Genomic DNA, 11,077 nt, shown 5'->3' with positions numbered 1-11,077 from the left:
GAGAAGAGAGGAGAAAACCTAATCCAAGTCCTAACTTAAAATCACTATAACTTTCTCTCTGGAACTCCGATTGACGAGCCGTTTGTGGCTAAGTGTCGCTCTTCTCATTCTCTACAATTCTATCTAAGTTTTTTGGTGAATAATCTACTATCCTCTGCCTATTTTTCGTTTTTCTCTCTAAATTCGAATTTGGTTTGGGTTTTGAGGAAATCTTGTGATTTTGGTTGTTTAGGAGTGCTCTAGTATGAACTATTGGTGATATTCATCACAAAATTTCGTGGGTTAAGGTAAGAAACCCTCCAACCCTTGTGATTTATCATTTTTATGAACCCTAGGTTAATGTATATATGTGAAATTGATTATGTTAGTGTATTTGGTGATTTTGGTGCACAATTGGGAGATTGGTATTGCTTGAGGAGATTTGGTGAGGCTTGGAGCTAAGGTTGGTGGAGACTTCCAAAGAAGAGGCTCAATTGGTTTGGCTACAAAAGGTACGGTTTAAGTTTCATTTAAGTATCGTGTGGTGTTATGAGAATTCTTAGGCTAGATACCCCTAGGATTAAGTTTGGATTGTGTGAATGGTTGGTGCTAATATGCATAGTTGATATGTAATGTAAATTAATGATTGGGTTGAGAATTGTGTGAATTTGTATGTTTGGTGTGTTGAGAATATAATGAATTAGATAATGAGTATTGGTTTGTGGAATATGCAATTAAATTGTGAATTTAGGTCGGAGGCCGTGAATTTTGGGCCAGAGGCCAGAAAGAGGTAAGGAAGGTAAGTTGACGTGTGTATTGTGTGATGATATAAGTAATTGGATGGATTTTAGATATTGAATGTGTGAATAATTAGGTTGGTTATTGAATAATATATTTTGAGGAATTGAAGTGTGGAATTTGATGGTTTTGGGTGAAATTGTGTAGATGAGGTAGATTTGGTTTTGGTTGAGTGTAATTATGTGAATGTGATTGGGTTGTGGTCATTTGGATTAGTGGAAATGAATTTAGCTTGGGAGCATTGGAAAAATTTGTGATTTCTATGTTTGGGTAAAAACTGATTTTTGACCAACTTTGGCTGTCCGTAACTCAGTCCACGAAGTTTGGAATTCTTCAAAATTAGATTTTGTGAAGGTTTATTCAATGATCTTTCCAACGATTTAGAAATGATTGAAAAAGGAATTTTGTAGAAGAAGTTATGTGTGTTGGAAGTTTGGGATTTGAAAATGCAATTCTACAGCTTTTTAACCTAGTAAAATTTTTGGCAGAATTCACTCCTACACGTAAGCGTGGCCGACGCGCATGCGTCGTTTTCAAAATTTCATTGCTCACGCGTGCGCCTGGCTCAGCGTACGCATTGATGTGCTGATCCAATTGTCCAGCCAAATTCCTTAGAATTATGCGAGAATTGCGCTGGCTTTGTGCGTGGGGCACAAAACGTACCCACGCGTACGCGTTGCTGATGCGCGGGTGTCACTTGGCTTTTCTCCCATCCACGCGTATGCATAGGCTACGCTTACGCATCACTGGAACTTTGCTGCCTTCCACCGAGCGCATGGACAACGCGCATGCATAACCCTGTTTTCACCCCAAAGTTGATTTTTGAGTTTTCAAAGCCAAATTTCAGAGTTCTAAGTCTCCTTTCTCACCTTTTTTGTCCTAAATACTTATAGTATGCCTAGCGATGGAGATAGGCTAGGAGATGTGGTAACTTGTGGACGAAGTAAGGGGAGAATTAATGATGAGTCATGACTAATGATGACTGTATGGGTGTTGAGGGTGATGATAGAAGTGCGGTGTATGCCGTGTGCCAAATGGCTATATTTGATAATGATTATTCGCTGGTTATTGGTTATGCCATGAGCCGGATGGCTATGATAAATATTGATTTATGGCTGGGAATGAAAATATGGCTTTGAATAATTGTTTTATCTTGAGCTCTCTTTCTCGGAAGTGCGACCCCAGCGAAATGGAGGAAGGTGATGATCCCCTTCCTTGTTCTTCCTTGTATTGTAAAATCAGCCCCAACGAGATAGTGGGAGGTTAGGATCCCCTCCTTGGTTCCTCCTGGACATATGAGAACGTACCTCCTGGGTAGATACAAGGGTTGTGGTTGCACCCCACTTGCTCCAGGTTGGTTAGTATAGAGGCTCCCCGGGTAGACACAAGCGTTGTGATTTCGTCCCACTTGCTCCGTGACAGAGTTTGTGATGCCTGGGTAGTAGCAAGGGTTGTGGTTTATCCCACTTGCTCCGGGTCAAAGATTGTGATGCCTGGGTAGTAGCAAGGGTTGTGATTCGTCCCACTTGCTCCAGGTTAGAGATTATGACGCTTGGGTAGTAGCGGCAGTAGTGGTGATTCCACTCGCTCCAGGTTGAGCTTTTGAGACTCTTGGGGTAGATGCAGTGGTTAGCCCTTACTTGCTCCCAGTCGAGTATGATTTGAGATTGAAACTATTTGAGTCTCGGATTTTCTTGGGTAGATGCAATGGGTCGACTCCACTAGCTCCAAGTTGAGATCCGAGATTCTGCTGACCCTATGTTGTAAGTGTGGCCGGACACTGTGAATGTTCCGGATGAGCTCGCCGCCGTGGATTGGATAAACACCAGTGTGGGTGTTGTATGATTATGATTATGATCATGTTTATGATTGAGAATAACTCGAGTTGGGGATGCATGACAGAGGGACAGTCCAATGGTTAGCTACCAAGACTTGTCAGGTTGGCTATATAACCAACAGATGATATCATTAGCCATAGGGCATGCATTCATCATTTGCAAATGTTTGAATTGTGTGGATTTGCCTATTTGTTTTGGATTGCTATATCATATATACTGTGTTACCTGACTATGTGCTACTTGTTCTACTTGTACCTTAATTGTGTATTACTTGCCTGTATTGCTTGTGTTTATACAACCGAGAGGCCCCTCATGCTGGTGTCGGTGGACACTGAGGGCTATTCTTGACGAGATGAATTGATGATGGGTTTGAATAATGATGATGATTATTGAATGAGATAATTTATGCTCCGTGGGTAGACGCAGTGAAGTGAATTCACTTGCTCCAGGTGAGGATATCATGTATTGATATAGAATTGCTGAGGCAGAACAACTGGTGATGGTTTTGTTTATCCTTCTGATTCTGATTCGTAAGAGAGTTAGAAAGTTGGAAAGCATGAGAAATATGAGTTTGATTTAGCTTTCCCTTATGACAGTTGCCTATTTATGGATTAGCGAGAACATAGGGTGAATGCTTAGTGGAAAGAAGTTTAGGATGCTTAGTGAGTTTTTATTACAGTGCATTGTAATTATTTGGCACTTTTACCGTATTGAAAACCCATGGGTCGGGGGTTCTCATTCCGTATATATCTCTTGTTTTTCAATTACAGGTTCAGGTGCTCAGAAGTGAGCTGTGGTTCATCTAAGAGATTGCAAAGATCTTTATATTCTCCACTTTATACTTTGCTTCTCTCCACCTTTATTTTGAAGAACTTATATTATGTATTGAACTCTTTTGAACTTATCTATAGAGGCTCTTATGTTTCTTTTGGGAGAGACTATAATATATTGTTGTCATCTACTTTTATACTGTATCCTAGCCGGCCTAAACTTTGCGAGTCGCGACTAGTGACTATTTACTTATGTTATATATATCCATGTACTGTACTTCTCTTACTCTTCTTTATGCCTCTATCTATATATCGCATTTGACTTCACGCGTTATCTTTTAGTTGTCGAAACGTGAGTGATACGTCTTCGCGATTTTATTTTACTCCATTTTCCGGCTTCTCGATTAATACTCCTTTTGAAATTACCTATACTTATGTATTAAAAATCCACCTGAGAGTTGTACCACTGTAATATCATTGACTTATGACTCGAGTATAAGGAATTGAATATTAGGGTGTTACATTGCCCGCGGAGTTTAGACTGACTACATACAAATAGAAAAATACAGAGTTTTTGAGTTAAAACGACTTATACAACTTGTAAGAACCGGAGTTTTTACGTAAAAACTGCTTTAATAAAATAATAATTTTAACTTCCTGAAATTGGTTTGAAAAATTAGACATCTTAATTTGAAAATATAAAAGTGAAATTTGAATTCAGTGAATTTTTTCTAAGTGGGAGAATGTATCTTTTGCGAAAAGTTTTGTAAAAATGTGTACCGGTGCTTAAGTCGACAGTACCAGCTCTAGATTGTCCGGTACCGTGTTTTGAAAAAAAAGATTTTGAAAATTGATTTATTGTTTTGAAAGAATAAAAATAATTTGAAATAAAAAACCGGGTGCTAATCTTAAAGGTTTTGGCCCAAAGTGGGCCAAATGAGCTAAAAACGCTAACGGGTTAAACTGGATCCAATCCGGTCCCCAAGGCCCAACATATATATGCTCATTAAATGAGCATTTTAGCTTATTCCACCTTAAAATAAGAGAAAGGGGCGCTGGTAAGGGAAGAGAGGAGAAGACGGGTTTCACTATTCACCTCCATCTTCCTCAAGCCATAACTTGAGCTACGGAGCTCCGATTGACGAGCCATTTGTGGCTACGCGAAGCTCTTGTAGAGCTCTTTGTTTCTATCTAGGCTTTGCTGGGGTGATCTAGCATTGGAATATTATTGGGTTTTGACCCTAATTTTGTTGGATAAGATTGAGTTTTATGTTTGTTGGAGTTGGTTTGAGGCTTTGGATCGAGCTTGGTGGCTTCATTTTGGTGTTTGGTGCATTTTGAGAATCGGCCAAGATGCATGTCGTGACCTACCTTGGTGAGTTACGAGATGGTAATAGAGCGGAGGATCTTATGCTCTATTTTGGTATTTTTGATTATTTTGTTGTAGTACTCTCTCTCACCTTTTTGTTTTAGACTTTATGGCCTTAGAGGCTTGATTTGAGAGATAAGTTGTATAAGCTGTTTTAAACTTCAAATCTATGTTGTAATCAGTTTGACTAGCCGACTTAAACTCTGCAAGCTGTGACTAGTCCTCTTTTGTATGTTATACTTATATATATCTTGTCTACTTTAATTATTACCTTGTGTATCTTGGAGCTATCTACAAGGTTTTATATTTTATGTCTTGTTCTATTCGTACCTATGCGTTTAGTTTCGTGTGTGAACGCTTCGCGTTTCAATATTATGCTTTACGCAAATTGAGCTTTTATTCCTTCATCGGGCTTCTAGTATTACTATTTCTTTCTATATATATAATATTATATGAGCCTTAGAACTGTTGTGACACTTTGTTATCCTTCACTTTAAGGCACGAGGTAAGGCTTAGGGTAACGGGGTGTTACACAACTTATTTCTCAAGTAAGCCTCTAAGGCTATAAAGTCTAAAACAGAAAGGGTGAGAGAAAGTACTACAACAAAATAAAACAGAAATAAACTAGGAAGAAACCATACTCCGCTCTGTCACCATGTCCGTAATTTCACTGAGGTGAATTACGACCTGCATCTGAAAGAATAACAATAATATATGGTATGAGAACTGGAGGTTCTCAGTATGGTAACAGTGCCCAATATATAAGATATAAGGTTCCGGGACGCCAGAGACAATCCTAGAACTTCACACCAAATAGATATTCAAGCTTAAAACAAAAGAAATAACTTAAACCATAAACAGTAAACAAGGTTATCTAAACTTAGAGGATCTAACTAAAACTAGTCACACTGCTGTATCCCACAGCCTTTGCCAACCTAACCTCCATGCGATCCTATCGCCACCTCCTACCTAACCTCCTCAGCACCAAACAATCACAAGTATATGCAAACAAGTAATACACAGGTAATATTCATATATAGCAAGTACAACAAGAAGCAATTAAACATGTTATACAATTAGACAAACATTGTAAGTCGGCAAAACAAACAAACAAATAGAATATGCACATGATGAATGCCTTTCCTATTGGCTCGTGATATCACTTGTCGGTCCATAAATGCCAACCTGACACATCCTCCCGGATGTAGCCTTCCTGCCACGCCTAGAGATATAGGCTTTGCACACTCATGCAGCAGTGAAATCTGCCACGCCGGAGATATAGGCTCCTCATACTCATGCAGCAAGGAAGGAAACAACAACTGTCTCATCATAAATAATTCCAAAGATATAGTGCTGGACACACTCTTGCAGCAGAAAAACTGCCACACTGGAGATATAGGCTCCGCACACTCATGCAGCAGAAAAACTGCCACGCGGAGATATAGGCTCCGCACAATCCCATATAATCCAATAATTTTATCATTCCTTTCCAAGTTCTCAATTCTTCATAACCATCACCAATTTCAAATTTCTCAAATTCATCATAAGCATTCCCATTTCTCAAAAAAAATCCTTTCAACCTTATACTTCACAACTCAACATGCACTAATTTCGTTCACAACATTCCAGAATCTAAGTCTTCGTCTTCTGAACTCATACAGAAAAGTACCAATTTAATTTACTAATCCATATCTATTAATCTTAAGGCCTAATTACTAGTTAGCAATCTTAAACAATAGATAAAGAAGTTTGGAAAGCTAGAGAACCCTTGAAAAGTGAAGAAAAAATCATTTTTCAGCAAAACAGGGGTTGTGCGTACGCACACCCCTGCCATGGCGTACGCACACGGTAAAAAATGGGTGGTCGCATACGTGACCCCCTGCTCGTGTACGCGAGTGTCCCAACCCAAATGGGTTGCTCGCATCGCGTATTAAAGCTCGCGTATGCAAGGGCCAAAACTCTGATAGCTCGCGTACGCATGCAGTGCCCACGTACGCGAGATGCCAAACCCGAATGGAATGGCCGCGCGTGTACATTGTGTTGCGTATGCATGCTATATCAGAATAAAAAAATTGTAAAGCTGCAAAAATCAGTTTTTAACACCAAACTTTAAATGTTCATAACTTCCTCTACAGAACCTGTTTCTCCAAAATAACCTCTAAGAGGAGTTAATACAATATACATACATATATATATATATATATAATGAAGATAATAAGTATCTAAGTAAGTATATAAAACCAAAATAAAGTCCCGAGAGCTGAGGATCTTCGCTAAAACAGAAGTCTCCAGCATGTCTCAGCGATGAGCCTCATGTCCTGCATCTGAAAACCACAAAATCCACATGAGTGAGAACTGGAGGTTCTCAGCATGGTAACAGTGCCCAAATATCTAACATATAATGTCCTGGGAAAGTCGATGACAATCCAAGTACTCCTAATTCATAATCAAAGCATATAAATATAACTAAACCATGAGAAACGAAAATAGGCTACTAACTAAGGATCTTCAGTCTAAATAAAACTCCCCTTTCCAAATCCTTCGAACCTCCCAACCGCCACCAGTAATTTAATATCGCAAACACAATCATGTCAAACAAAGAAATTCACAAGCAGGAAGCAGATATGGGATTTAGACAATTAGCAAGTAATTATTCAGTCAATTAGGCATTCCAAACAAATCACATATAATGCATATGATGTATGCCTGTCCTAGTGGCTGATGAGTCTCATCTGTCGGTTATAAAGCCAACTCGACAAGTCCTGGTAGCTAACCATTGGACTGTCCCTCTGTTATGCATCCCCAACTCGAGTTATTTAGAAACATAATCATAAATCACATACAACACCCTCACTGGTGTTTATCCACGGGGGCGAGCTCATCTGAAACTTTCACAGTGTCCAACCACACTTACGACATAGGGTCAGCAGAGTATCGAGTCTCCACCTGGAGCAAGTGGTGGCTAGCCACTGCTTTCACCCAGGAAAACTCGTATCTCAGATAGTGGAAGTGCAACATTCACATTTCATTCAGTAAGCATATATGCAATAATACTTAGCCATAATTCAACAATAACTTAGCCATTCGGCTCATAATAGAATCCATAACCAGACACAATTTATTAACAATTACAGCCCTTCAGCTCATGGCATATACAAGACTTCCACCATCATCCTCCACATCTCATACTAAGTTTAAAAAGCTGCCGGATTACTTTTCCAAATCCCAAACTTCCGACGGGCATAACTTTTTTGTTTCAAATCATTTTCCATCCGTCCTTCGAACGGCATAAACATGTTGAATCCAATTTTATTTCTAAACAACTTTGACACAAATCAGGGATCTGGAAACCAAGTTATGCTCCGTCAAAGTAGACCAAAAACAATAATTTCGTACAAATCCACAAAATTCCATTTTCAAAACAAACCAATTTCAACCCTTTTCAAAACCAACCAAAACTTACCAAAAATCAACCTCAAGCCTCCTCAACTCATATGTTAACATTTTTATTAAATTCACAATCTACCAATCCACTATTTTGACCAATCTCAATTAAATAACTCAATTTCAAACAAAATATCATATTATATATCTTTCCTCATCCCAATATCCCACAATACCAATTCCATCAACCATCAATACATACAATCAATATCATCCTCACCATCAACATGGTTTCACCCACAATTGAATCTCAACCAATCATTAAGCATATCTCAAAATATGCATGTCTCTCGTACATCATACCATCGAAACATCTGAAATCGACTAATCACATACATAACAACACAATTCATCTCAACCAATCAACAACATCAATAGCTCAAATCCTATCTTAGGGTCTCTAGCCTAAGTTTTAACACCACGTTACATTTTAGATATAGGAAACCAAACCATACGTTGACCAATTCCCCGCTCAACCCGGAACACCTCCAATTTCACTTTTTCACAAGCTCTCAAGGTTTTGACACCTCCAAGAACAGATTTTTAGCACCAAAAGCTTATTTCATGCTCTCCAAGACTTCAATCAAGCTTTATTTTTCACATACACACTATCTAAACCACAATTATCACATCCAAACACAACAACTCGATACCCAAATGACTTAATTAAAAGATTTCACTAGGGTTTGAGATCCCTTACCTTACCCAAGGATCAAAGAGACAAGATTAAGCCTCTCCTTCAAGCTAGTTAGATCCTATAACATCAAAAGCTCACAAATCTCAACATTTTTACCCATATATTTCGAAAATCAAGGCTAAAAGAATTGAGATGAGAATGTGGTTTACTGGTGCACGAATCCCCATACTTCGTACAACTGTACCAGCAAGTCACTAGGTCGTTTAAGTAATACCTGAGCGAGTCAGGGTCAATCCCATGAGGATTGTGGTATGAAGCAAGCTATGATTATCTTGCAGGTCTTAGTTAGGCGAATCAAGAAGTTGTTGGTTTTGATTTCGAAGATGGAATTGGGTTGATATGTCTACAATGATAATCTTAAAACTTAGATGGATGAGGCTTGGAGTTGCTTTGTCCTTCTGGATTAACTTTGGTCTTGCTGTATTCTTTGCTTGTGAATGATTCCTTCAATGGCAGGCTGTATGTGGTCAACGCCTTTCTTGAGAAGTCGCCAATGTTCCTCCAGATCTGAACACTAGGGTTAGTGCGCATCCAATCTGATTGAGGGTGAACCTTCTACAGTCCATTCTCCTTAATGATCCTACTCAAAATGCCACAAACAAGGTCGGATCTTCCGGATCAGAGAATGCTGCGCCTTTGGATTCTAGCCTCTACCACAGAGACCCTAATCTCCCCATACCTCGGCTGAACTGGTGTCTTGAGAAGTCCCCAACAAGGTCGTGGATTAGCCGTCTGAGAGATGTATAATCAAGCTGGTGGTTCATGCTTTCCAGTCACGTATTCACATGAACCCAAGTAGACACAGGTGGTTGTCAGGGACGTGGTCCTATTATGATGAATGGAGCTGGTTGTCACAAGCCATCCCATTCACCATGTTGAAGAATGAATATACATCTTAGAATTGAATCAAACATAGATTGAAGAAGAACAGTAATACTTTTATTAATTCATAGAACTCACCAGGGCTCCTCCCCTCAACCTAGGAGGTTTAGAAATTTATACTGATAGAAATACAATGATAAACAAAAATATGGTGTAAACATGGCTGAAGATCCCTAACAAAGAGTGATCTTCTACTTTAAATACTAAACTAATGACTAATAAGGGTAAAACAGACTTTTTAGTGCTAAAATCAACTTCTGGGGCCCACTTAGTGACTATTTGGGATGAGCTTTGATGAGTCCACGTGCTATGAGGCCCCTAGGGCATTGAATGCTAGCTAGGTGGTCCTCTTTGGGCGTTTGGATGCTGGTCTCTTCTCCTTGGGCGCGGGACGCCTGTTTCGGGCCTTCAAATCTAAAGCAAAGTATAGACTATTATACATTTCTAGAAAGATCTAGAAGCAAGCTTTTCATAGCTATTGAGAACGCTCAATTTTAACTTTGGTAGCTCCAGAAAAGCTCTTTCGAGTGCAAGGAGGTTTGATCTAGACAGGATCTACAGTACTTTCTCTGTTTCTGAATCAGACTTTTGCTCCAGCTCCTCAATTTCAGCTAGAAAAATACCTAAAATTGTACAAAAATATACAAACTCATAGTAGATTCCAAAAATATGAATCTAACACTAAAACCTATAAAAAATTAATAAAAACTAAACAAAATATGCTAAAACTATATGAAAATAGTGCCAAAAAGCGTATAAAATATCCGCTTATCACAACACCAACCTTAAACTGTTGCTTCTCCCCAAGCAACTAAAAACACAGTGGGATAAAAAGAAGATTAAGATACAATAAATATCAGAGTTTCCAATGAAGCTCAGTTTCAATTAGGTAAGAGGGGCTTAGTAGGCTTTTGCTTCTGAATAGTTTTGGCATCTCACTACCCATTCAAACTCAGAAATGTTGGTCTCTTTAGGAACTTAGAATCCAGATGATATTATTGACTCTCCTAGTTTATTTTTTTATTCTTAAACACAGCTTTCTGAGTCTTGGTCGTGACTCTAAGCACTTTGTTTTCCAGTATTACCACCGGATACATAAATTCCACAGACACTTTAATTGGGTGAACCCTTTCAGATTGTGATTCAGCTTTGCTATAATCCCCAGATAGAGGTGTCCAGAGTTCTTAAGCACACTCTTTTTGCTTTGGATCACGACTTTAACCACTCAGTCTCAAGCTTTTCACTTGACACCTTCACACCACAAGCACATGGGGGACAGCTTGGTTGAGCCGTTAGGCCA

This window comes from Arachis duranensis, chromosome 4 (assembly GCF_000817695.3).
Source record: "Arachis duranensis cultivar V14167 chromosome 4, aradu.V14167.gnm2.J7QH, whole genome shotgun sequence".
Lineage (NCBI taxonomy): Eukaryota > Viridiplantae > Streptophyta > Magnoliopsida > Fabales > Fabaceae > Arachis > Arachis duranensis.
This window is presented reverse-complemented; position numbering follows the sequence as displayed.